At 44.4% G+C, this 26,710-nt stretch overlaps 1 long non-coding RNA gene across 1 annotated transcript; it reads right to left on the minus strand.

The window, feature by feature from the left end:
* Positions 1-265: 265 nt before the first annotated feature.
* LOC141996290 (uncharacterized) lies at positions 266-26,367 on the minus strand. Its single transcript, XR_012641523.1, has 3 exons — positions 26,289-26,367; positions 4,952-5,049; positions 266-365 (listed from the first exon to the last, which is right to left on the minus strand). It is a non-coding gene; the product is annotated as an uncharacterized LOC141996290 (long non-coding RNA).
* Positions 26,368-26,710: the final 343 nt, after the last annotated feature.

The raw sequence follows: 26,710 nt of genomic DNA on the forward strand, positions 1-26,710 counted from the left end.
CCCGGCCCAGCTTCTGGGCCTTAATCTCTCTGTGCTGCACATCCCCATTTCCCATCTTCCACTCTGTCTTGTCCTGGATCCTCTCAGTGGCAGGGACTTTCCCTTACTCTGCATTCTAAGCACTCCTGTGACACAGCTAATAATGTGAGGAAGTCTTAACTGTATAGGTATCACTTGGCACTCACCTTTGCCCACCTTTCTATTCTTGTTAAGTGCCGCTGTTCATTTAACAATCATCTTTTCAGTGTTGCGCTCCTAGTGTCACATGCCGGAAATCACTCATCCAACTACAGTTCGATTTTCATCGATGTGTGAAGAAGCGAGACAGTGTGCTGTGTATAGCGTAATGAACTAGCCAACGCGACCTGGAAAGCAAACAAAGGATACAGGGGAGTAAACATATGTGGCACCACGTTGGCTGTCTTTTCCAGATGACCATTTTAATGTGCTTCCAAAGCTTTTATTCTTCCGCTGCTCTTGTTCTTGGTGGTTTGGAAGCAGAGCGAAGTGGAGCAGTTTCACAGGGACTGGTTCTCATTTCCTACCCAGGGCCAGCTGTAAATTGCGACTTCACAGCTAGGGCTGCTCCAAGCAGTTCCAGTTAGATTTGTGTAGTGACAAGAACTGCCTTTATTTCCCCCTTTTCCTCCTGAGGAAGCAGTTAGCAGAGCTGTGAGGTGAGAACCATGGCTAAGGGTGGTTAGTTTTTTTTAACAGCAGTTGTGGCTGTTTGGGGATAGCCCCCCAGGGCAGTCACACCTGTTTCCTTGGGCTGATTATGCCATTGCTCTGGTTTTATGGAGCTATGGATCCCATGCAGCCCCTTGCTGTAATTACAAATGGACAGTCCTCCTTGTGTTTTATGATTATTGGCATCACAGTAAGATCGAGGCCCAAATGTGCTTGGTGCTGTACAAACAGTCTCTGCCCTGAAGAGCTTAGAATAGAAGACTTGGAATCATTATTCCTGTTTCACAGGTGGGAAAAGGAGCCACAGAGAGGCTGGATGAGCTGCCCACACTCATTCTGTGGCAGAGGTAGGAGCTGAACCTTTTGTGATGTGCAGCTTAAGCCATTCCCGGAGCCACCAGCCCATCTTTCCCCTCTCTGTTAAGCGGAAGAAACCCTTCCATTTATCCATCAAAGTGCCACTGCAGTGTCATTTGTTAAGACACAGATTGTGCATCTTGGCTTCTTGGAAGCCTGGAGCCAGAGCTACATGGCCTGGCTGGGAACCACAGCGTAGACAGCTTCTGCTCGTCAGCCACCCAACACTGTCCCTCCACCCCACGGTAAAGCCCACAAGTCCATTCAGTCATTTGGGGTTGCATCAGGCCGATGCTGTACCTGCACCACAGGAAGTGAGAGATCATAACTAAGGCTAAGATTTTGTCACGGTTGTTTTTAGTAAAAGTCACGGACAGGTCACGAGCAATCAACAAAAATTCACAGAAGCCGTGACCTGTCTGTGACTTTTGCTGCTGCGGCCCCATGGATTTCCCCCACAACCATGGTGGCTGGGAGTTGTAGGGATTCCCCTCTGCCAGTGGCAGCAGGAAGCTGCAGGGTGTCCATATTTCCCAAAGAGAAACCGGGACACCCCCAGCCAGTCACCTGTGGTGCCCCCCTCACCACGCCCTCACGCGAGGCTGTCACCGGTCACTGAAACCCTGAGGAGGGCCCCCTCAGGAGTCTGTCACCTGTGGCTGTAATCTTGCAGGGGACCCCCTGTTGCTGGACCCCTGCCAGGGCCCTGCTGGCTGCTAGCTCCAGAGTCCGCAGCCCCGGGGACTGAAGCAGAGAATGTCATGGAGGTCTCTAGAAGTCACAGATTCCGTGACTTCCATGACCTCCATGACATAAACGTAGCCTTAATCATAACTCATAAAGGCTGCTGGGGTCGGGCTCATTTAGAGTAAATTCTCTGCCCCACTCCGTGGACCCTGGGCACGAAATCCTTTTCCTCCTTGGCACACAGGATACCTGCTGGTGCATTTCCATCCCACTCTTTAACATAGGCCTGAGATTTGGCCCTCTCCCGTCTGTTGTTCTGTACTCTCACCTAGATAGCTATTAAAAAAAGACCCCAATTGATTTATATACCTACTACAAGGCTCACTGGCTTTCTGTGTAATGAGCACACCTTCCCACCCTCCTGGTGCCACAACCCCTGTTAATATAATGTCTTCACAGGGGTGAGATTAAATAGCTATATGCTCTGCACATGGAGCATCCCTAAATCCAGAGCAGATGCCCAACTGCAGCTTGGGATGAATGTCTTATTTGTGCAGAAACCTCCTCAGACATAAAATGGTGAGAGTTTTGCCACTGCCTTAGAAAGATCAGCCCAGCTGGTAGGAGCCACAGTTAGAGGAAGACTGGGCCAATGGTCAGAGTGCTAGGATTTTGGAGACCCAGACCCCTGCTCTGCCACAGACTTCCCGTGTGACCTTGGATGAGTCACTTAGTCTCTCCATGCCTCAGTTCCCCATGTGTACAATAGGGCCAATTGTCCCTCCCTACTGTGAGATTAAATACGTTAAAGACTGTGATGTGCTTTGAGCTCCACTGACAAAAAGTGCTATGTAAAAGCTTGATATTATCCTAAGGGAGATGGGACGGTTTTCAGGCAGCCAAGTGAAACCACTTTTAACTCTTTCTATATAAACAGATGTAAAAAAAATAACCACAGCAGACAAAGGAACTCAGTCAATGATCCACATTTATTAAAGGGATAACAATCTGTACATTTTTTAAGAACTGGATCCTCAGGTGTAAATCAGTGTAGCTGCATTGACTTTGATGGAGCTACACCATTTCATACCAATTGGGGATCTGGCCCTTAGTCTGTAAAATGTCAAGATCTGAAGCATATTTCTTTGTGTTAATACTTCAAAAGCAGATAATGACAGATCATTATCTACGTCTAATATATCTATGTCTAATAGTTATCAGTGATCGGATTCTATATTTGTAGAAAACTGGCATTGCTTAAATGCTGAACTCAGAGTTCTATTATATCATATAAACACTGAGAAGTCACCACTAGACTATTTGTTATGTTTTTTTTTTTTACTTTGGTAAATTTAAGTACTAGTAAAAGACGTAAGTCTTCTACTGAAGGTGAACTGCAAAGCAAGATGCATTGTGATTACGCCTCTCACCGCTCCTCTCTGCTTTGCTTATTCTTGGTTGTGTTTTCATCAGAAATATCAGCTCTTGACTTTCCTCTTTTTGTTGGAGGACTCTGGCAAGATCTTTGGAGGGCTTAGGTGGGAATGACAAAGGAGATGGACTCCTCTCCTGATCTGCAGCTCTCCTAGTGAGGATGCTGGGTGCTTTACTGTGAGCATTCAATGTACACTAACATTGGTGAGTTCTCATTCCTGGGAATTGGATGTGGTTATGGGGTGCCCAGCATATCTTTATCCAACACACTGGGGACCGAACTGGGGACCTCCAAAACTCAAAGCCCTGCATCTCTGCAGCTTAAGCTAAATGAAAAACATTCTATAACTCTGGACTTGAACAGACTTATGTCCTCTGCAGATCAGATATCATGGGAGACACTGATGTGTGGGTTACAGTTGAAATGCATCATAATTCTGGCCCTAAACTATTGAAATAAATGTTTTAGCCACTTCCAATAGACACACCTACCCTTCATTACCCATCAATGGATGTTTTGTCCTTTCTGCAATTCAAGTTAGCATGCTTAGCATAGGGTAAAATAGAGCTGTAAAAAGGATATTTATAAATGAAAGAAGGTAGAAACCATGTAGAGGAGAAACGAAATTGCTAAACTGAGCAAAAATGGATCACTAAGGGATCTCCCAGACTGCAAGCCAGTGAGTGACCAGCAGGCCACAGGTTACACACCACACAAGCCAGTGCAAAATGAGAATCTGTGGGGCATGCTTCTAGCTTTAAGTCCATAGTACGAATCAGCCCAGGTATGCCTCTATTATTTCTTTAAGTGGGGAGGGTTATTTTTAACCAGCAGACATGTAAGCAAAGGAGAATTTATACCTTAAAGAAGACGCCTGGGGTAGCAGGATGAGGTTAGTGAGGTGGATTTCCCCATTTGCAAAGGGCACTCAAGGAGAATAATAGATTAGGGTTGGGATTTTCAAAACAGACTGTGGGATTTTAGGCGCACACTGAAACTGAATGGGAGTAGTGTTCAGTTGTCTTTGAAAATCTCCACCTAGAAGACCTCTAGGTGTCCCTATACAAATTTCTTCAGCCTTCTTCAATTTATCTCCGCTTGCTTTTACTGCTATTCTTTCTAAAGAAGTTCTTTCTTCCCTGCTACATCTCAGTAGTTCACACTGTTTCAAACAAGTTATAAGGAAATACAATGGGATTATAGTGTGCACAAATGTAGTTGAATGCAGTAAGCTGCAAATTAGGGGGGAAAGCCATATCTGGGAATTAGATGGACAAATTAGATGGACTGATATCAGTCACAGTTACCCCAATGGGAATCCAGTGCGCACGTACCCTCTCTTGCTCATATAACAGATAGCTAGCTATATGGCTGGGCTTATCACAGAGAACTAGGTGCCCAACTCCTATTGACTTTCAGTGAGATTTGAGTAACTAACTCCCTTAAATTCCTTTGAAAATTGAAGCCATATATTCTTACCACCTTGCACTATGGAAGCCAAGATCAGCTGTTCTGAACTGAGACTACAGCCTGCCCCCGCTCCTTCTTCCTGTTGCCATCTCTTCCTCCCCCTCTCATTCTTTCATCCTAACAGTGAGTCTGTCTCCAGCCCAGGTAACAGACTGAGCCACAGGGAGTCAGCAGGGGGTAATATTTTTAACACACAAAGGGAAGACTCTCCAATCACCTATAGGTTTACGGCTGTCTGGTTTTAAAAATCTGGGGAGTTCATGTGTGATGTGTAGTTAATAGCCCACAGGCATAACTTCACAAAGCTCTCACCTCTTGCTTCCCCTGCCACGCCAGCCGCCATTTCTGTAACTCTATTTTTATGCATTCCACATGAGCTACGCTCTTGCTGTCTGTGCTGATGGAAGAAACTGAAAGACAAAAATAGAGAGAGATCAAATAAACAAAGCAAAAGCAAGAGCCACCATTGATGTTGAAAGATCATAAACATCCCCAAAAGAGAGAGAAGAATCTCCCAGCTTCAGTGGCTCTTTGGCTGATTTACTTTTAGATTCATACATGTCACCTAGGAGCACTTTGCAGCGAAGTTCCTTGTCTGCTTTCTTGTAGCTGTTCAAACTTGTAGGTTGATCTTTTTTCCCCAATTATTGTGGTAGGTGTATTGTGGTAGGTGTATCCCTCCCTCAGGGGGGGAGGGATAGCTCAGTGGTTTGAGCATTGGCCTGCTAAACCCAGGGTTGTGAGTTCAATCCTTGAGGGGGCCATTTAGGGATCTGAGACAAAAATTGGCAATTGGTCCTGCTTTGAGCAGGGGGTTGGACTAGATGACCTCCTGAGGTCCCTTCCAACCCTGATATTCTATGATTATTTTCTGGAATCAAAAATCATCTCTGCCTGGCCTAGAGGAAGGAAGTATATCTTCTTGATCAAGAAGCAAGCCAATATGGCTGTCTTGACAAAAATCACAGAGGAAGTGCTAGGCTTCATCCCTTTTATAGGGAATGTTTCATCTCAAGCTGTCTACTCCTCTCTGGCAGCACATCCCTATTTATTAACTGATGCCCCTCACACCTGGGAGAAGCTCCCTGTAAACATCTGCAAAATTAACTCATGATTCTCCTTTGGAATCCTCCTTAAGAATCTCCTTTGGCATGAGGCCTACAAAAAACTTGACAGTGATTAGGCTGTTGGTGTGCTGAGACCACTGCTTATCACGCTGACGAATATTGCTCCATTGTTTCTTTTTAATCCCATCTCAGTCTGTTTGTATCCCGCCCTCATTTTATACTTAGCTTGTAAACTCTTTGGGGTAGGGACTGTCTTTTTATTCCATGTTTGTACAGCACCTAGTACATTGGGGGCCTGTTCCATGACTGGGGCTTCTAGGTACCACAACAACACTGCTAATAAGAATAAATAACTGGTAACCTTCAGGACAGTCCAGAATACGATTGGTGGGATTGACATTACAGTGGCATTGACTTCAGTGGAAGCAGAGCTAGGCCAATGCTCAGTGAAAATCCCATCCTAAATCTTGAAAGCTCAGTTCATGATAATATTCCCCTGCCACTCTTTCCAATACAAAAGTCTACATCATAAATCTGATTCACTGCAGCCTTGTTCCAGTAACCAATGTAACCCTATCAGCATGAAACTGGAGTAAGGCAGTAGTGAATCCGGCCCTTTGTTTTTATGAAGTTGTGGACTTAATTTCAGTGGTTATCCTAAGAAACATGCCAAACACATCTAGGACATAAGCAAACCACATGTACATTCCTAAACAAAAATACCCAACCCAAACCAAACCACCTCACCTATCCTAAAATGGAGTTAAGGTTGAGAGTATGTGTCAGGAATTCAGGGCCCATCTTTACTGGCAACGCGAAAGCGCTGCCATGGCAGTGCTTTAACATGGCTTGTGGGGTTGGAGCACTCTCCCAGTGCTCTAAAAAAACCGCCTCCACGAGGGGACGAGCTCCCAGCACTGGGGCACTGTCTACACTGGCACTTTACAGCGCTGCAACTTGCAGCGCTCAGGGGGGTGTTTTTTCACACCCCGAGAGAGAAGGTTGCAGTGCTGTAAAGTGCCAGTGTAGACAAGTCCTTAGGAATACAAACATTGCAGGGATGGTATAATTATCCCCAACCAAGCATTATACAACTAAGAAATTCAGAGTTGAGATTACATTTTTAAAAAATCCAAAACGTCTTAAAATAAGAAGTGCCCAGGTAAGATCCCTGTGAATCCTTAACTCTGCCCTGCACTGACACCATGCAATAATCATAAGGACTATAATGAAACTAGTTTAGTCTTTGTGAACCCAGATTAGACTACTAAACTGATTTTTACATTCACATTTTTTCAGATTTTTTTCTCCTTGTGGCATCACAATGAGAACCACTGACATGCATTGAGTCTTCATCATACCACTGAGTCATTACAATCACAAGAATTTGTTAATAATAATAACAATTAACTTGGTAATAAACATTTGTTAATAATTTAGCTTTACCTTTACAACTTATTTTCTTCAAATATAGCTTGTGCACAAGATTTCAATTAATTTTAACAATATGGAAAGTTTGAAAAGTCTGCATTATTCCTTTCTTAACATACTTGGGACAAAGAAAATACACAGATGCCAAATTTCTTAAAGGACCTGTTTTTTACTTAATTTTAACTCAAAAACTAATTAATAGATTTGTAACTTGTAAATTCTCAGAAAAATCATGCAGTATTCAAAGAGCAAGTGCTCTAAGTTGGAAGAGGACATGCTGTATTTTTCATACAAAACTGAGAGGTTGAATCCTTGCTTTAAGTGCAAAATGGAATTTAACCTAAACTAAGAATCATGACCAGAGCCTCTGAAAATATAGTGATGGGAGATAAGCGAGATGAATGTGCATATTGCCTTAAATAACTAAATAACATTACTTAAGTATTTCCAATATTCTAAGTATTTGGAATACCACAATTCCTGAGATAACATTCCCTTTATAAGGCAAAATTAGCTAGTTTTTAAGGAAGATCATGGTATATTTACAGTTATACCATAATTAGACCAGTACATCTACAACATCCATTCACAGTATCTTTATTATAAGGGTGTTAAAAACCTGTACATAAATATTGGTGGGGGTAGGGGGTGCATTGAAAGGATGGTGATGCAGAGTTGGTTGAATTGTTTTTGTGGGTGAAAGATTTCATAAACATTTTATATGACTTTTGAGTCAAAAACTTCCATTCCCTAGGACAAAGGCACACAGATAAGTATGTAAAACGTACTTCCAGCTCTACTGCATGATTCTGAACATTCACCATCCCAGCCATCTTTAATGACTTTGGCTTGTAGAGAATGCATGTTATAATGGGGTGACACTCACGCTAGCATACCTCCTTGCATGTAGGTCAGGGAACGTAGCCCCTTGCTGCTTGTTTTGCAATAAGCTTTGTTTTGGTCCCTGTTTAGTCCACAACTTCCAGGGTTACAAATTCCAACAGAATCTTTGCCCAAATGCCTTCTGCATGCAGTGTTCAGCCCTGGCTTGGGGCTCTGCCACTATACCAGTGGCTGGCAGAGGAACCTGAGGTCACCTACTACATGGTGTTCTAGCCCAGGGACCTGTAATCTGTAATCCAGGCCCTGAGTCCCTGTTGCTGTGTCCCTGGGCTCCTTCCTACCCAGCCTCTCTCTCGTCTCTTGCCTGTTTCTGGGTTTACCATGGGAGCAAATTCTGTTCCCTGTGGCTACTTCACCCCCTCCTAGCCTCTTACCAGACTCCTTACTCCAGGGCAGGAACCCATGGCACTAAACTGGGAGGAGAGGTAGATACGCTGGAGGGTAGGGATAGGATACAGAGGGACCTAGACAAATTAGAGGATTGGGCCAAAAGAAATCTGATGAGGTTCAACAAGGACAAGTGAAGAGTCCTGCACTTAGGATGGAAGAATCCCATGCACCGCTACAGACTAGGGACCGAATGGCTTGGCAGCAGTTCTGCAGAAAAGGACCTAGGGATTACAGTGGACGAGAAGCTGGATATGAGTCAACAGTGTGCCCTTGTTGCCAAGACGGCCAATGGCATTTTGGGATGTATATGTAGGGGCATTGCCAGCAGATCAAGGGATGTGATCGTTCCCCTCTATTTGACATTGGTGAGGCCTCATCTGGAGTACTGTATCCAGTTTTGGGCTCCACACTACAGGAAGGATGTGGAAAAATTGGAGAGTCCAGCGGAGGGCAACAAAAATGATTAGGGGACTGGAACACATGACTTATGAGGAGAGGCTGAGGGAACTGGGATTGTTTAGTCTGCGGAAGAGAAGAATGAGGGGGGATTTGATAGCTGCTTTCAACTACCTGAAAGGGGGTTCCAAAGAGGATGGATCTAGACTGTTCTCACTGGTAGCTGATGACAGAACAAGGAGTAATGGTCTCAAGTTGCAGTGGGGGAGGTTTAGGTTGGATATTAGGAAAAACTTTTTCACTAGGAGGGTGGTGAAACACTGGAATGCGTTACCTAGGGAGGTGGTGGAATCTCCTTCCTTAGATATTTTTAAGATCAGGCTTGACAAAGCCCTGGCTGGGATGATTTAGTTGGGGATTGGTCCTGCTTTGAGTAGGGGGTTGGACTAGATGACCTCCTGAGGTCCCTTCCAACACTGATAGTCTTTGATTCTATGATTCATGGCTTACTCACTCCCTGGACTCCCTCCTTGTCACTGATAACCTCTCTCCTCCCTGGGAGTGACTGCAGCCTCTTACCCTTGCAGCCTCCTTCTGCTCTCAGCTTCCTGGCTTTATAGTGCTGTCCCAGCCCTTCCCCAGCTGGGCTTCTCTCTCAGTTAACCCTGGTTCTCCTTCTTGGAGGTGATCCTAGGTAACCTAATTGGCATGTGAAGCCCTCGTTAACCCTTTCAGGGCTGGTCTGTTGAACTCCATCACCCATACACAATTATTACTACTTGTACTGAAATCCATACTGTCACAGGGGTGTTATTCATAGAATCCTGGGCGTAAAAAAAGCCATAAATTGCGGACAACTTAAAAATTGGACAGTAACAGACCAGTGAATCCCAGTGATGATTGAATCTGGTGATATTTTGAACAAAAAGAGCCCTTAACCACACTTTTAGCTGTCTCTGTCACTTCACACTGACCCAGCAGACATTCTAGGCTTCAGAGTGACGATCCTGGAACTTTAGTGTATAGACTGCAGTAGTGTCAAGCAGCCTCAGCTGAGATTCAGGGCACTGTTGGGCTAGGCACTGTATGTACACATAGTAAGAGACAGTCCAAACAGATCCAGGGGAACACAGGCACAGAGATATGCCCCAAGACAGTGACAGAACTGGGATTAGAGGCTGGGTTTTCTCCAAGCCCAATGTCTAGCCACTAGAGTCTACTAGACAATAATGCTCTCCACAGAAACTTGTCACATACAGATTTCAAGCTGGAAAACAAGTGACCAAACTGACATGACCACCAGGTCAAGCAGACTTCTCATTCAGAAGGCAATTGGTTTGTTCATGAAAACTGGCTGAGCATGAGTTTCCTTACTACAACCACAGAAGATAGCAAGTGGTTTTTAGCAGGTGGAGTTTACTGGAGAGATTCTCATTCAATCCTCATGTCTTCTGAAGAGGGTAGAGCTGTAATATTTTCTACACTAAGCCTCCTAAAGAGTTCAGCATTTGGATAGGCATCTGAACCTCCAAATATGAGGAGATTCACATATTACTACTTGAATAAAAAACAGATGGCCAAAGAATCTGAGGATGATCAGTAGGGGCTGGATTTTGTCATTTAAGTTACACTGAGGAGGAAAGATCTGAGATATTAAAGAGAAAAGAGAGAGAGAGAGAGAGAGAGAGAGAGAGAGAGAGAGAGAGAGAGAGAGAGAGAGAGAATAAACCACAATTTCAAAATTAAAAGTAACCATTCTATCTGGATTCATTGCCATGAATCTATAGTTTAGCTGCTTGAAAGCAGGACATATATAAAAGAAAGGCAATGTGATCCAGCAGAAATGTGTTAGATAAGCCTCAAGAGATGTGCAGTGCTTAATTTGTGCCAGGGCTTGCCAGGCTGAGCCCTGGCATCTCTAGGCTTGGCAGTTCAGAGCCCTGGCACCTCTGGGATTGCTGCATCAATTATGAATAGAAAAAAATTGCTTGAGCCCCAGCATCTCTTTTATTACAAATTAAGCACTGGAGATGTGGATTCTGTTCTGGGCTCTTCCTTTGAATGTGGGCAAATCTCTATGTCTCTGTTTACCTTTCCATCCTTTGCCATGGCTAGATTGTAAACTCTCCAGGGCAGGGCCTGTCTTTCACTATGTGTTTGTCTAGCATTTAGTTCAAGTCAGTCTTGGCACTACTGTAATGCCAATAATAATAAATGAAAGCCTATGTCTAAAAACTAGGCTGCCATTGAGACGTAATGCAAGAGGAACAGTCATACATCTGTGCTGAGCTCTAGTAGCTGAGAGAGCACCCTCAAAGAGTGACATTTAAATGTTTAAGTGAAAGTGCCAGCTTTAATTAACACTGATGTGTTCCATGCTAGTGCAAACAGGTTTTAGGAGGCCAGCTGTGGTCCAGCATAAATTCTTCAAGTGCACTTTCTGAGGTGATCGGCGTATTCCAAATAAACTCCCAGTGAGGGAGGGATAGAGAGAGCTCTAGCTTAAGCAATCTCAATCACATAGAAAATGGCAGTGAATCAGGGTTATCTAAGTTTTCACTGAGAAAGAGAATCTAATAACCATGTTTGTGAGTCCTGATCATACTGAACTCTGAGTTTCTTCCAGCTAAAGCAAGCAAAATTAAATGTAGCCAATTTTGCACATAAGTACATTCCAGTCTTCTGCAGTAGTGACTTCAAACACTACAGTTTACAGCAGGATAATTACAGTGTTTGGTGATGCTCTGTACATGTATTCCTACTCTGTGTATTTCTGTCACAAGGTTATTAATAGGGGCACAGTTTTTGGAGCCCCAATTATTATTTATTTGTGTTACAGTAGCATCTCAAATAGAGATCAGGGCCCCCTGGTTCACAATACAGATGGTCCCTGCCCCCAAAGAGTTTATGTTCTAAATACACACAGAGTGGAAGGGGAAACAGATGTAAAGTGATTTGTCTACAGTCACACATTAGGCTCATAGCAAAGCCAGAACTCAGACCAGGATCTTTTGATACCTATTCCAGTGCTCTAGTGTCTAAATTTCATGAAACAAATGCACTGAGGTCTGCTGAACCAAACTTGATCTAATATTTGTGTCATGACACCACATTGTGACATTATCTCAGATTCATGATGTTCTGTAAGGTAAACATTACAATGCATATTGTGGGGGAGAGGGAGGTCCTAGGGATGGAGTGTGAACTTTCCCCAATGAGGCTCATCCATGATCCAGAAGGACAGCTTCTGAGATCGAGAAATAAGTTCAGTTTTTAGTCCAGAGACTCTGCTGGTGTAGATCACCATAGCTCTAATGATTTCAATGGAGCTACGCCAGTTTGCAGCAGTTGTAGATCTGGCCCTTCTAGTTCCTCTTATTCCTTGGCCTTTCCACTAAAACTGCAAATGATTTCCTTCTGTGATATGAATGTTTGCCAACCTGTAACTGGATTAGGATCACTCATGAATGTTATGAAATTTTAGCTTTCAGTCATTATGAGTCTGTCTGAGATTCAGAACAATAACCTGGAGATGGAAAGCTCCTTAGCGCATTGATAAACCCATGATCCATCCAGTCATGGCCAGCATTAGTATACACATTAAAGAGTGTTCTTTTACCTCCACAAAAGTTATTTAAGGGTCTTAGAAAAATACTTTTGACCACAAACAACAAACAGGACAGTGGTCTTAGCACTGAAGTCATCAACGATATTTGGAACATTTCAGCTATTTTAACAGAACCACCGGCGATGGCACTGGGAAAAGCTAGAAGCTTATGTAGTCCATTCCACCAGCTCACTCATGATGTGTACAGAGCAAAATAATTCTAAACTACGGTCCCCTAAATTACATAAACAGGAGTAGAAAGGTCAACAGACTTTGTACCAGAGGTCCAAAAAACTCCACCCCTTTTAGGTTTTGGCTCGATTAATTAATGTTTCAACTTTAGTAGATTTGACTTGATTGCGGTGCTGCTGTTTACTGAAAGGATTCGTCATGGTAACACTATGGCTCATTTCTCTGTTTTGCCAGAGGCTGCAAACAAACACAAAGACATGCATATGAAAAAGAATTAATCTTTTCAATATGGAGCCAGCCTACTCTGTCAGGTTTCAGAGCTGAACGAAAAGGCAGTGGCCTACACCCATATCAATCCTATTAGCTAAAATATGGCCATAATAGCAGTACTGGCCTTTTTTATAGCAATGTCCCTCTGGGTCTTTGGTTTAAGAAACAAACTCCCCATAAATCACATAATAAAAATATCCAGATTGTTGGCTTAAGGGTAAAGCTCACCAATAGAAGTGTATTTCTTGTGACAATCTGTTTTATGCGAGAACTGGCTGCTTTCTGCTGATGCCACATTGCCACCGCCGGTATGTGGTGTGGAGAGACACCTGTCTATTGCACATGTGTTAAAATCCTATCAGTATTTTGGGTCTGTGTTTGGTATTTTGACTTCTATCAACCACTGCCAAGATAATCCTTTGTATAGCTATTATTCTTTGTTGTCTTTAAGATCTGCAGTAATATGGTTTGTTGAACATTACATGCCACATCTTCTTCCATGGGGTTCAGGCACATGGGAAAACAACTTGATGAAGTAGACACTGCATGGGACTGGAAAGGCAGAAGATCCTAGTTCTATTCCTGGCTCTGTGTCTAACTCCCTCTGTGGCCTTGGGTCAGTAAAGAATTTTCCCTGCTTCAATTTCCCCATCTTCCGAATGTGGATTAATGGTACTAACTGCCCTTCTTTATAGAGTTTTTGGTGTTAAGGAGAGCCATAGATGGGAGGGGGAGACTAGACAGAAGTCCAAACCTGGGTCTTAATCTCATTCCTTGCTAGGTGTAACTCATTTTGTGTTTTAGCCTTCTGATTTTGTCCCTACATGCTTGTACTATTCTTCTGTACTGATCCTTAGCAATTTGTCCACATTTCCACTTTCTGTAGGATTCCTTTTTGATTTTCAGGTCATAAAACAGCTCCTGATAGATCCATATTGATCTCTCACTATTATTACAATCTTCCCAGAGTACCAGCTGGCTAACGCTCAGTCTCTCAGCTGCCTTTGTCTTACTAGCCACGGCTGCAGTAGGATGAATTTCCTTGGACATCACAGGTGATCCCCCACCTATACAGAGACCACATGCCTCCAGGCTGGCTTTGTTGCAGCCTGCTGCTTCATAGTAGCACGACTCTAGCAAATCTGCACTATCAGGATGTCCCCCTAGCTGGTGGTGCTTCCTGGGCCCCACTTTAATAGGGGTTCCTTGCTGATAGGGGCTCTGAGGAAAAAGTAATACAACTCCATAGGGTGTGTCAGGGCAGAACTGAGCCTGATGTCTGGGTTGCTCAATTCCTGTGGAGACACTTCTGACTTTTAAGCAGTTATGGCTGAACTTTTTGAAGGGAATTGGGATGTCCTATTCCTATTCATTTCATTGGGAACTGGATAGCCAAGTCCTTAGGCAGCTTTGCAAATCTCAGCCCTACATGCACCTACATGACACTTTGGATGCATGCAAAAGCTGCAGGGAGATGTCTGTCATGCACCATTTTTAATCATTCCTCAGGCTAGGCTTGGAATGCCATCCTCTTCTTCTAAATTCAGCTGGAATTCGGCACGTACTGGCATCCAAAGGTATTGATGTTTAGCTGAACTATCCAAATCTCTTCAGTCTGCAAAGTTGGACTGGAGATGTCACAAGAAGTAGCTTTCCCATAAGACTTCTGGCACATCTGCTTCCAGTCGGGCAGGCAACTCCAAGAGAAAAGCTTCTCTTGAAGCATTTTGGTATTTTCAGTCCTGGCCAGAGAATAAAAGTGAGCAAACCTCCCCATGCATTCCAGAAATATAATAAACAAACAATGATTTCCTTTCAATGTGGTTCTAAAAATGGGCAAAGATCTGTGAGTTGGGAGGAGGAGATCTTAGCGTTCTGAACTGGCTTGTCCACCGCTACTCTAAGTCTGCCTAAAAAGCATTGTATTTGTCATATGCTTTGTATAATAGCAACTTCCAGCTGAAAGAAGAAAGCACTCTGATTGCTGGTGGTAAGAGTCCTGCAGGAAGTTCTGTGTGAATTACTTGAGCGGAGTTAGTATGTTGCTGCATGAATGAGTCAGTTGGAAATGCGGCTGTGCTAAGTAAACAGCTTACGGGGTGAAGAACAGTCCTGTGGAGAGAGCCCTGAGCCAGGCTTCAGGAAAGCTGCATTCAAATCCTGGTTCTGCCACCGATTTCCTGTGTAACTTTGAGTAAATTTGATCTGCCTGTGCCTCATTTCTCCAGGGGGATAATAATCCTTCCATCATCTGGTTAGCTCGTAAACTCTTTAGGGCAGGGCCTGTCTCTCAGGGCCAGATTTACACCTTACGCTCCCCAAGGCACAGCATCTTTAGCGCACCCCCTGCCTACAGCTGACTTTCATGTTTTCTGTAAAAAAATGAACTTTTAACCCACTTTTAACTGTTAGGCATCCCTAGAAAGCTGGTGCACCTAGGACGGGTCTACTATGCCTAATTGGAAATCTGGCCCTGCTGTCTTTATTATGGGTTTGTACAGCACCTAGCATGTTGGGGGCTCGATACTCTGCTACAGATATCTTGAGAGCCCTTGGGAGGTAATTTAGCCTTGCTGTTTCTCAGATCCTCATCTGTAGACAATATATCCATGCTGAGTCTTTTGGATCTGTCAGGTGATTTGATCACGAGATGATGGTGTGGTCACATTAGGGGGTCCAGAAGGCTCCAGAAGGGCTGGATGGAAGTGCCTTGAAGCGACTCAGCTTCCTTTTCCATGAGATGCTTATGGGCAATAGAACTGTGCATGTAAGAAATGTTCTGGTTTGCTGGCATATTGCAGAAAATCAAATAAATCATTTGGGTCAAACAACAATTTTTTCAAAATTTTCAGCAAAATTGAAAAAAATCATTTCAGGTTGAACAAACCATTTTGTTTTAACAAAACAAACATTTCATTTAGATTTTGACCATTTTAAAATGTTTCGATTGTTTTTTCATAAAATTAAAGAAAATTTAAACAAAAAGTCATTTTGATTTTTCAGCTCCAAACGTTTTGATTTTCTTGGGGTTTTTTTCCAACTAAAGAAATCTTGCAAATCCTACAGGAATTTGTGAGATATTTCAGTGTTGCAAAATCTGCATTTGTTGCTGGAAAAGGTTTTGGAGGAAAAATTTCACCCAGCTCTAGTGAGCAATTGCTCAGCTGCCCTGAGAACTCCTTTTTCACTGAGAGCAGCTCAGAGTTCCGCTCTGTCATTCCACCTGTTGAGTGTGCATATGAGCCCAGGAGGTGGATTAAGGAGACCTGGGATGCAGTAGGAGCCCCATGTCTCTCTTACATCTGTCCCAGTCGGTGCAGTGTAATGAATGACCCAGTGTTACTGGCGATTGGGGCTTGGATGAGATGAAGGCACCTGGGGCTCAATTCAAATGAGCTGATGTGGGTGGGCTAGGGGAACCAAGTGGAAGTACTGGTGAGAATTATCTCAACTCCCTCGATCAAGACTATCAGTAGAACCACGGGTTTGTAAATTAGGGACCATGGCTGGACCTGAGATAGTCGCTGCATGTGGACTTTACGACTCTTATTCAGGCCTTTGTCACCTAAAACGAGATTAATATCACGCTCTTCTTGGGGCTACATCGTAAAACCTTTTGAACATGAAGCTGAAAATGTGGTTGCCTGCTTGAAGATTGGAGCATCAAACCAGGAGCACAGAACTCTCATGCTGTTCCATGAAATACATTGGTGGCCTGTGCCGTTGCTCAAAGTTTTGACCTGTGGTAAAATGCCCTAACTGGTTTGGGATTGGGATCCTGCGTGATGACCTCTCTGTTGATGCCATACTACTGCACTTGTGAGTGATGGAGCTGCTCAAGCTACGTCTTCTTAGACCTGAACAAAAGGCAGGGCATTCTCCATGAAGGGCTCTCTACACTGGTATTCACTTCCTTACTCTATGAGAGTCAAATTTGTTAACCTTCTGGCCATGCTGAAAGGGATTTGAGGAGGCTGAAGGATGGAGGAGCAGATTGAGAGATAGTGCGTAGTGGGCAATAGCCAATTATATTCGGTAGGTTAAACAGACCAATTTATTATATCAGGCCTAGTATGTTGTTTATGTGAGTTTTCCACTTTTTAAGGGTCCCCAGATCACACCAAGGGTGCCAGCAGTCAGTAATGATATTTTATAAGTCCAATTAAGTAAATACATTTCACCATGACATACTCTACAAATACAACTAAAGGAGCTGCCATTTAATAACTGGAACACAAAGTCATCCACTTTCTTTCCCCCTTTGAAATATTCACGCTCAGGGGGATCAGTTGCCAAAGGTGCACTCATAATTCCTTTTCTATCCACTTTCATTTAACTCACAGCCCAGTGTGGTCTGCTGAGAGCTGGCATAGGGAAGTCCCAATTTCTAATCCCAGCTCTGACAAGAACTCCCTGAGCAACCTAGAACAAGCCATTTTCTCTCTCTGGCTCAGCTTCCCCATTTGTAAAACTGAGCTACAAATACTTACCTACTTCACGAAGCTGTTCTGAAGATCGATTAAGTAGGTGATGATTGCAAAACAAGAATCTGATGCCTTTGGCAATAGCCTACTGAAGAAACAAATATTGTTAGGGGTGATGTATGGAAGCCGGAAGGAATCCGGTTTATTTTTGTGCTGCCTCAGTGTATTATGTTGTTGCTATTGTTTATTACTATTATTATTATTATTATTTACTCATTTTGTTAGAAGCACTGACAAACAGGTGCCTCTTATTATTTAATACATTTAAATAAATATGCAAGTGTAAAGCAGTAGTCATTTCCACCTCGTGCCTCCAAATCTTTTGAAATGATAAACTTATTTTCACTTCAGACACACATTCATCAAGCCTTTTAACAAGCTTGCTGCTTTCTATGCCATTTCTAACACAGTGGCTCAACGGCCTTTTTCTGCCCGTCTCTTGGAAGCCATTCACACAGCAAGCCAACATGAACACTATAAACTGACAGGAGGCTTTCAGATGATCAGCGATCCTTGGTCTAGAGAGAAAAAGCAACATGCGCACACAGACTCGCTACGCTGTGGTGGCGTTTGCTCAGCAAAGATGCTGCTCCTGGTACAAATTAAGATTTCTCCTTTCCCAGACGCTCTGTCAGCCTTGTTGCGACACCTCTTACCTAGTTTCAAACTGACCTTGCGCCTGGATTGCGAATGTTCACGAGTTTTTTAGTCATGTGTAAGAAGGAAAAAGAAACAAACATCTGGTTAGCAGAGCTGCCAAGTGAACATTCTTTCATTGTTTTGCAACCTTTCAATCCCTTTGTTTTCTGCCTGAAATTCTATTTGATAAATGTACAAAGAGCAACAGGGCCCTGATTAGCAGGAATGCCAGACCTGATTCACTCTGGCACTACACTGGGATAACTCTATTGAAATCCATGGAGTCACTCTGGTATAAGCCTGGAGTGAGGCAGTCGTGAATCAGGCCCACTGTATTTATGCATGGGGCTTAATCCAACTCCCATTGAGGAAAAATGGGAGTTTTGCCACTAACTTCAATGGGAACGGGATAGGGCCGTAGCTATGTTACTGCACCGTAACGGTGTTCAAGTGCATCTTCTGCCAAATGCTGCGCTTCCCAGTTGCAATAAATCTAGTGGGCTTTTTCAATAAATGGAGTGGTTTTTAATTGAAAACAATAACTTGATTGATGCTCCGTTCAGAACACTGGCACACCCTAAGCAAGGCTCCTCCAACGAGAGCTAAGAAGTGTTTCTAAATGGTCAAATGTAAGAGGGACAGGAGATATATACTTTCCTTCTAGGTCTTTACTGTCCATTCCTGGCCCTATTCAGTGTGGCAGTGTTTTCTTCAGCTTGTAGTTGCTCAGAACACAAAGTCCTTATGGCCAGAAGTTTAAAGGTATTTTGGCACCTAACTCTCATTGATTTAAATAGTATTAGGCACATACATACTTAACCCCTCTGCCCCCAGCTCTTAAATACCAATGTGAGAAGCAACTTGGATAATATTATGAAAGAGAAGCACTGTGCTTGGTGTGTTGGTTTAGATACTTGTTCAATGGGATTTCTTAATTAGCTTTTGCATTGGTAGCTGCTTGGAAAGCAAGATTTTGATCCTTTACAAAAGTTTGAGCCTCTTTCCTATGTACGTGAGAGTGAACCTGTAGTTCGGAAAGTCAGAGTCGAACTGCATTAATCTGAGCCAGGCTTGCTGCAGGCTGGCCTTGTGCAACGCCTGCCCATGCAGCTCTGTCAACTTCCATCTGTCCTGAGCAGCAGAGCCCTGCTGGTGCAGTCCTGGGCCTAGCTTGCCTAGCTAGCTGTCTGAAGACGGCTCATCGCTATCACTGGTGCCAAACCTATGGGGTGCTTTCATGAATCACATCCACAGGGACAGGAAACCAGGGCCACAATCACTTTCATAGTTGCAGTCCCATGTGGGACATTTTAGGCATATTGTTCAGCCAATCTGCATGTTTGCCACAAAAAAGGTGCATGTAGCCATATGTTTCAGTTAAAACAAAATCATTGTGGGCTTAACTAGTTACACAGGTGGGATGAAACACTGCCTCTCTGCAAACAACGGCTCCATGTGTCCTGGAATGCCTGCTTCCCCCAGGCAATAACATACTAGAAAGGGGGAAGCAGAGGCTGGAAGACCAAGAATACTGGGACCTGGGGGGAAGGGGCTAGCAGGCCAGCAGGGTGTGTATGTGGGGTTGGGTCTGGGGGGAGCATGGGAAGGCGGGGCTCGGGAGGGGCTCAGGTGGCTAGAGTGGTGGATATGGCGGTTTGGGGAAATGAGGCCAGGGAGCAGGAAGCTGCCGGTTCCCTGATGTCTGCTCCCATTGTGGGTGGGGGGAGGAAGAAGATGCACGCTGTACATGTACAACATGGGGTTGAGGGGGGCTGCAGCAGCTCCTCTCCATCCACACAGGCCCCTCAAGGGCCAACACCATTCACTTCAGTGCCCCACTCGCCCTCGGGGCATGTGCGAGAGCCTGGCTGTTAAGTGTGAGGTTGTGACATGAGATGTGACACTTGGCATTGGAGTGAGTGGGGCTGCGGCCATGGGCCAGGTCACAGTGCCTGGAGCGGGGAGCCAGGCCGTGTGGCACAGGAGTCACCCCTAAGGGATGAGTCCAAGGCAGGCTTTCTCTGCAGCCCTGCCCCTGGCCCTGCCCCCCAAGACCTCCCGCCCCCTGTGGGCCGGACCTGGTGACTCCCCACCAGGACTTCAACCGCCCTGAGAGCAGGACCCAACCTCCTCAGGGCATCTCATGCCTCCATAGGCATGACCTGACCCCCCTAGGGGCCAGTGGGGAGTCCCTGGGACTAATTAGAGGGTTGGGATTCAGTGGGGAAGGGGAAATATTTAAGGGGATAGGGGAGGGGTTTCTGGAGCTAATGGGGGTATCTAGGGAGCGTAAACTGCTGTCACCGTTCCAACACAAACCCAAAACAGGAGGGGCTGCCATCACTGGCCTGTGTCTCTTGGTCAACACCCATCTGGGCTCCCTGCTGGAGGCCTGCCTTCCCCCAGGAGCCTCCAACAGGCAGCAGTCTCTCTCAGTGCTCAGGGGCGAGGCACCGGAAATGAGCTCAAAACAACAGTCCCACTTCAGGCCTGCCTTCCCTCCAGGAGGCTCTGGCTGCCAGCTGCCCAACCCCACTGGAGAGCAGAGATCTGATTTCCTTCCATGCAAGCCCTGATCTGAGCTGGGTTCAGCCCTGTAACTCCTCCCTCCAGGCTTGATGCCTTCTGCAGGTATAGTGGAGCAGGGCTGATTGAGCCCACGGCGCCTTCTTGGCCCATGGGGAAGGCGCAAGCCCTCACCAAGATGCTCTGCTCTCTTTACCCCCCCCCCCCACCATGTCAAACATCATTTGCAATGAGGAGGCAGATGACATCACTATTTTCAGCTTGCAGGTGTGGGGAGGAGGAGGCAGAGTTGCCTTGAGCCATGGGGGTTCTTTCTGCTCCCTATGAGAAAGGTAGCCAGAGCCACTCCCTTCCCTGGACCTTTTAGGGCACAGGGGCAGGCAAGCAGAGAGTCGCCCTGGCTGTTAAGGTCCAGGGATGACAAACTGCATGCCACTTGGCTTTTTATTTTTCTCCTGTGCTTGGCTTGCCTGCTTGTGGGGTGCTGAGGAAAACTTTTTTGGTCCTTGCCAGCAAAACGCCTAGGGATGCTCCTGTCCCTTCCTCCTCATACTGCCCCTGTCTGAAACCTCCTGTTGGTTCCCCAAGAAAGGGGGAATGCTATATCTTCCACAGCAGCAGCTCTGAATGGCTGCCTTTTTCATTATCCCACCTCCTGTGTAAGAATAGCCAATCAGGCAGGGATTTCCCCAGATGCTAGAATGAAGACCCATTTAAGGGTCAAAAACCCCATAGTCCATGGGGAAATCCTCTAGGGTTGGCAGGTATACACTCTAGAGGCCCCACTCCTATCAGCAGTTGTGTTTTCTGGAACATGTCCATCCCTGGAAGTCATTCTGCTCAACTTAATTGTAGAAGACAAACCTGCAAAAGCCCAGGATTAGGGCTGGTGGGGAAAAAATTACTTGAAAACCCATTTTTGTCAAACTATTTTTTTTTTTTTTGCAAAAAGTAACTGCTTGCCTCAGAAACTTTTTATTTTTTGTTGGAAAAAGAAATGCCTAAAAACAAACATTTTGATTCAGAAATGCCATTGTGGTGTTGAGAATGGTAGTTTGGTTACTTCCTCATTCTCCTCTATCGGTTGGGCTCCTAGATTGGACTACATATCCCATGATGCATGATGCCTTGGGGTTCCTATGATGTATCATCTCCTTTCACTAAGAAGGGAGAATGTAGTGCGTCATGGGAACTGTACTTCAGGTACCTGAAGCAGTATTTCCAAATTGTTTTTCAACTGAAATATGTCACTGTTTAGCCATCAAGTGGTGCTGTATGTAAAATACCTTATTTAAGCTACCCTCGGAGCATGGAAAGATCTTAAAGTGAACACATCTGGTATGTATCTGTCTCAAAAGGAAGCTATGTCACCAGTCCATATCTAGTACAGGAGCATGACATGGTGTCAGAAGAGAACTAGTGCCAGAGGAGAACAAATAGAAGGAACAAAGCAACACAGGTTGCAGGATCTCATCAACATGCCGCTCTTCAATGCCCCAGAGAACTTCAGCTTTGACAAACCTTTACAATGGACAGACTGGAAGCACTATTTTGCAAGATTTTGTATTGCTGCAAAGCTCCACCAGAAAACTTGAGATAATCAGGTATCTTCTTTAATTTATGCTATGACAAAGCAGGCAAAGCATATCTGTAGATCTGGTGACTTTACTGAAGACACTAACAAAGATGACTATGAAAGGTCTCTGGCTATGTCGATGTATGTTTTGAACCTCAGAGAAAGGTGGGTTTATGAAAGAGCATGTTTTCACCCGAGAATTCAAGTACCAGGGGGAAATGTTGCATGTTTTATAAGAGCTTGGCAGGCACTGGCTGAAACCTGTGATTTTGGAACTGCAAACCATGAAAATTTCAGAGACAGGCTGGTTATTGGGTTAACAGATAAAAATCTTCCACAGCAGCTACAAAGAAGCCAGACTTAACCCTAGCCACAGCTATACAGATAACAAATCAGTCTGAATTAGCCAAATAGCATAACAAAAGGAAGGAGAAATTTTGAAAAAAAACCAGAAACTAGCTTAGAAGCTGGAAATAGGCACAAGTGCTAACATTTATTATCATAAAACTTCTGAGGCAAGGAAAGAGAATTCCTAGGCTAAGATGGTCTAATTCCAGCCTATGTGCAAAAGGTGTGGAAAAAAGTCATATCCTAAGAGATGATGCATGTCCAGCCAGAGGCACAAGGTGTAATACATGCACAAAATATGGATATTTTGCAGCTGTTTGCCACACCAAAGCAGTCAGGAAGTTGACTCATATTACGGACAATCTAGAGTCATTGTTTCTGAGATGATCACTTGTGACAACACAGAACCTGCCAGGAGAGTGAAAATGAATATTCATAGTGTAACCCCTTGGGGTTTAGAGAGCATGGCCCCTTTAAATCTTTTTCCCAAGCGGCGAGGGGGAGCAGTGTGAGAAAGGAGGGAAACTTGAGGTGTGGTTCTGGAGCTGGAGAGAGGGAGAGAAGTGCTGCAGCAAGCAGGCCCTTGCAAAGTGAAGCAGCGGGGAACCTGCCTGAAGCCTGGGAAGGACAGGGCGGCTGATCAGGGACACCCCAGGACAGGAGCCAGAAGGAGCACTGTGCCAGGGAGGAATCGCCCAAGAAGGACAGGTCGGAGCTGGACCCAGTATCACTGCTGCCCAGAGCTGCATGGGGCTGTGAGTACTGGGGCTTGTGACTCTGCATTGGGAATAAGGAGGGAGGTTGCTAGCTAGTTAAGTGGGGAAGTGGTCGCTCTGTGTGGCTTTGCAGAGAGCAGCAGAAGAGGGCACCAGAGGGGTATGTTGGGGAAAGTTTACTGGAGCCGAAGATGACCAGGAGCACCCAAGACTCAGCACAAGACTGGAACTTTGCTCAGGCCTCCTGAACTCTGTGTGCAGACACGTTGCTCAGTGTCTGCCCTTTCAGCCTCTGCTACCACTGGTCCTGTGGGGCCTAGGTTTGGATGCAACCCTGTTTTACTGCTCCCCCTATACTTCCCCTTGTTGTTTTTCTCCTCTCATCCCTCTGTAAATAAATATCTCCCTTTGTTATATCAATTGTACTTTTCCGGTGGGTGTGTGTGTTCACTCTGGGAGCTTTGGAACAGGTGCCCCTGGGGTGGAAGGGATTTTTCCTGCTGCATTCCTGCGCGCGCCTTCTCTTGGCCGGAGCTGCCTGCAGAGCAGACTCCATCTTGGCCACGAGGGCGCTAAAGTTACAATTTCAGAGTAACAGCCATGTTAGTCTGTATGCATCCAATGAAGTGAGCTGTAGCTCACGAAAGCTTATGCTCAAATAAATTGGTTAGTCTCTAAGGTGCCACAAGTACTCCTTTTCTTTTTGCGAAAGTTACAATTGACTCAGGAGCTGATGTCAGCCATCTCAGAAGAGACTTACAATCACCTTCAACCCTCCCAGAGCTGAAGTCACCTGATACAGCTCTGACTAGCCCCGGAGGTAATCTGAGCTGCATGGGTCAGTTCATCACAGAAACTATTTAAAAAGACAAAACTTTGAATTCAGAGTGCATGTGATCAAAGGACCAGAGACCAACCACCTTCTCAGCCACAGTCTGGCAGTTATGATGGGCCTAGTGAGAAAGGTGGAAGAACTCAATGGAGGATTCGAATTACTGGACTTTTGAAAGGTGATCTAGTACAAATCAACTCAAAAGACAATGCTGAACCATGCAGCGTACAAACCCCCCTACCAGACAGACCTTGGAAGAGACTAGCTGCAGATTTATGCCAATTCAGAGGATGTCGTTACCTGGTCGTAGTACACTATTTTTCCAGGTATATATAAATAATGTACTTGAAATACATAACATGTCACAATGTTATCAAGAAACTGAAGTGCACTTTTGCTCATTTTGCTATTCGAGAACAGCTAGTGACAGACAGACCACAATTCATTGCAGCAGAATTTAAGTCATTCTGAACTAAATATGATTGTGATTACTAGCAGCCCACACTACCCACAAGCGAATGTAGAAGCTGAAAAAGCTGTACAGGCAGCCAAGAAAATCCTACAGCAGGAAGATCCATTCCTTGCTCTTCTGAGTTATAGATCAACACGGATAGCAGCTACTGGATATAGTCCAGCATAACTCCTGATGGACTACTAATTCCAGCTTCAGAAAAGAATCTATCTCCAAAGTGGTCAGCTATGACAAGTGCAGCCAAATTGGATAAAAAGGCAAAAAGAGCTTATAAACACTTTTGCAACTCATGACACTCAGAGAACTGCCAGGTCTAGAACCTGCTGACTATGTTCATATCAAATTCGATGGAGAAACATGGAGAACACCAGCTGTTGTACAGCAAAAGAATTCAGTGCCCAGATAGTATGTGATTGAGACTGACAGTCCAACAGAAACTGTCACCCTCTCCAGTTTTTTTCCCTCAGAAAGAACAATCAAAAAAGCAAACTCTATGGATGGTGCAGAAGAAGAAGAAGGCTCAATGATTGTAGACAGTCCTTGTGTAACCTATATGCCTAATAGGGAGATATCTCTTTAAGAGACCCATTGTGGGAGGGTGGGGTCGGGAAGGAGTGAGTTGTGTCTGGGTCATTTTGCCAAGCAGATTTAGCACTCCAGATCCAGAAGCTTCTGGATTTGGGGTGTGGTAGTTTTGGGGCTGATCCTGTAGGTTCCCTGTTGCTGGGGTCAAACTCCATGAGGCAAGCAGTCAGGGCTGCTGCTTTACAAAGGGCCATGTGCCCTGTGTGAGTTGGGAGAAGCTGAGCCCAGGAACAACAGCCTGGTTTCTGCTCCTAACTGAAACATTTCGCAGCAGGTTAGTGATATTAACCTTCCAACAGGGAAGCATGGGCAGTGTTAATTGTAGCAATGGGAAATTGGGAGGGAAAAATAATTTCTTCTATTTTAACTGTATAATTGGAATGTTGTTTGATTTTAGCCAAACCAGTTTAATTAAATTGTCTCAACTAGTCTGAGTCAACATCCTTTCTTTATATGTAGTAATGGGGAAAGAGTGATTTAGATTTTGCAATTCTCAATTTTGTATTTTCTTGTGACAAGTTTTTTTTAAATCTATACACGTAACTGATTTGGTTAATCAGTTCGCTGACTGGCTAGCAGTGATTGCAGCAGAGGAAGGCTCTGCGTGGATTCCAACGGAAGATTCCTACAAGCAAGTGGAGGGAAGATGTTGTTTTAGACTCAGCCAACTGTCTAGATTTGGTGATCAAAGACTCTGAGACTCAGATGAACCCAACCCAGGCTTTTGGGAACTATGAGTTCCTTCTCACAGCGTTTCTATGGGGACTGACCTATTTAGATTTAATTTCTTTTCTTTATTTATGTTTCTGTGTGTCCGTATCATGTAAGTGAATTATAAAATAACCATGTTATGTTGTAAACATTAAGTTGTTATTATTTTGTTTCTTTATCATAAGATTTTATAAGGTTGTAAATTAGATTCATTTCTTTCGTTCCTTCTGGGACTAGAATGTGGGGAGGTTGACCCTGTGCAATCCTTGGTGAAAATCCTGAGAGACTGAATTCTGGGTCTCCAGCTACTTTTCTATGGGAGTTGGGTTTTTTTCGGCACTGGAGAGGGGCAATGAAAAGAACTCTAACCCACACAAATGTTACACTTGCAACTAATAGATAGCCAGATGAGCAAGTTGTTATGCCTTCAGATCCTGTAATTAGAAAACCAGTACAATTCAGAGACACTTAACATTACTGATAATAACATAAGAATGGCCCTACCTTGGTCAGCCCAAGGGCCCATCTAGCCCACTGTCCTGTCTTCTGATAGTGGCCAGTGCCAGGTGCCCCAGAGGGAATGAACAGAACATGTCATCATCAAGTGATCCATCCCCTGTCGCTCATTCCCAGCTTCTGGCAAACAAAGGCTAGGGACAGCATTCCTGTCCATCCTGGCTAATAGCCTTTGATGGACCTATTCTCCATGAATTTATCTTGTTCTTTTTTTAACCCTGTTATAGTCTTGGCCTTCACAACATCCTCTGGCAAAGAGTTCCACAGGTTGACTGTGTGTTGTGTGAAGAAATACTTCCTTTGATATGTACTGAACTTCAAAAGAGTATGAGACTGTAAATATGGTAAATAGAAATGTAGAACTAAAAGAGGGAGATGTAATGGGATGCCAAACTGTAGTATACTGTCAG

The sequence above is a fragment of the Natator depressus genome, chromosome 11 (assembly GCF_965152275.1).
Source record: "Natator depressus isolate rNatDep1 chromosome 11, rNatDep2.hap1, whole genome shotgun sequence".
NCBI classification, from domain to species: domain Eukaryota; kingdom Metazoa; phylum Chordata; order Testudines; family Cheloniidae; genus Natator; species Natator depressus.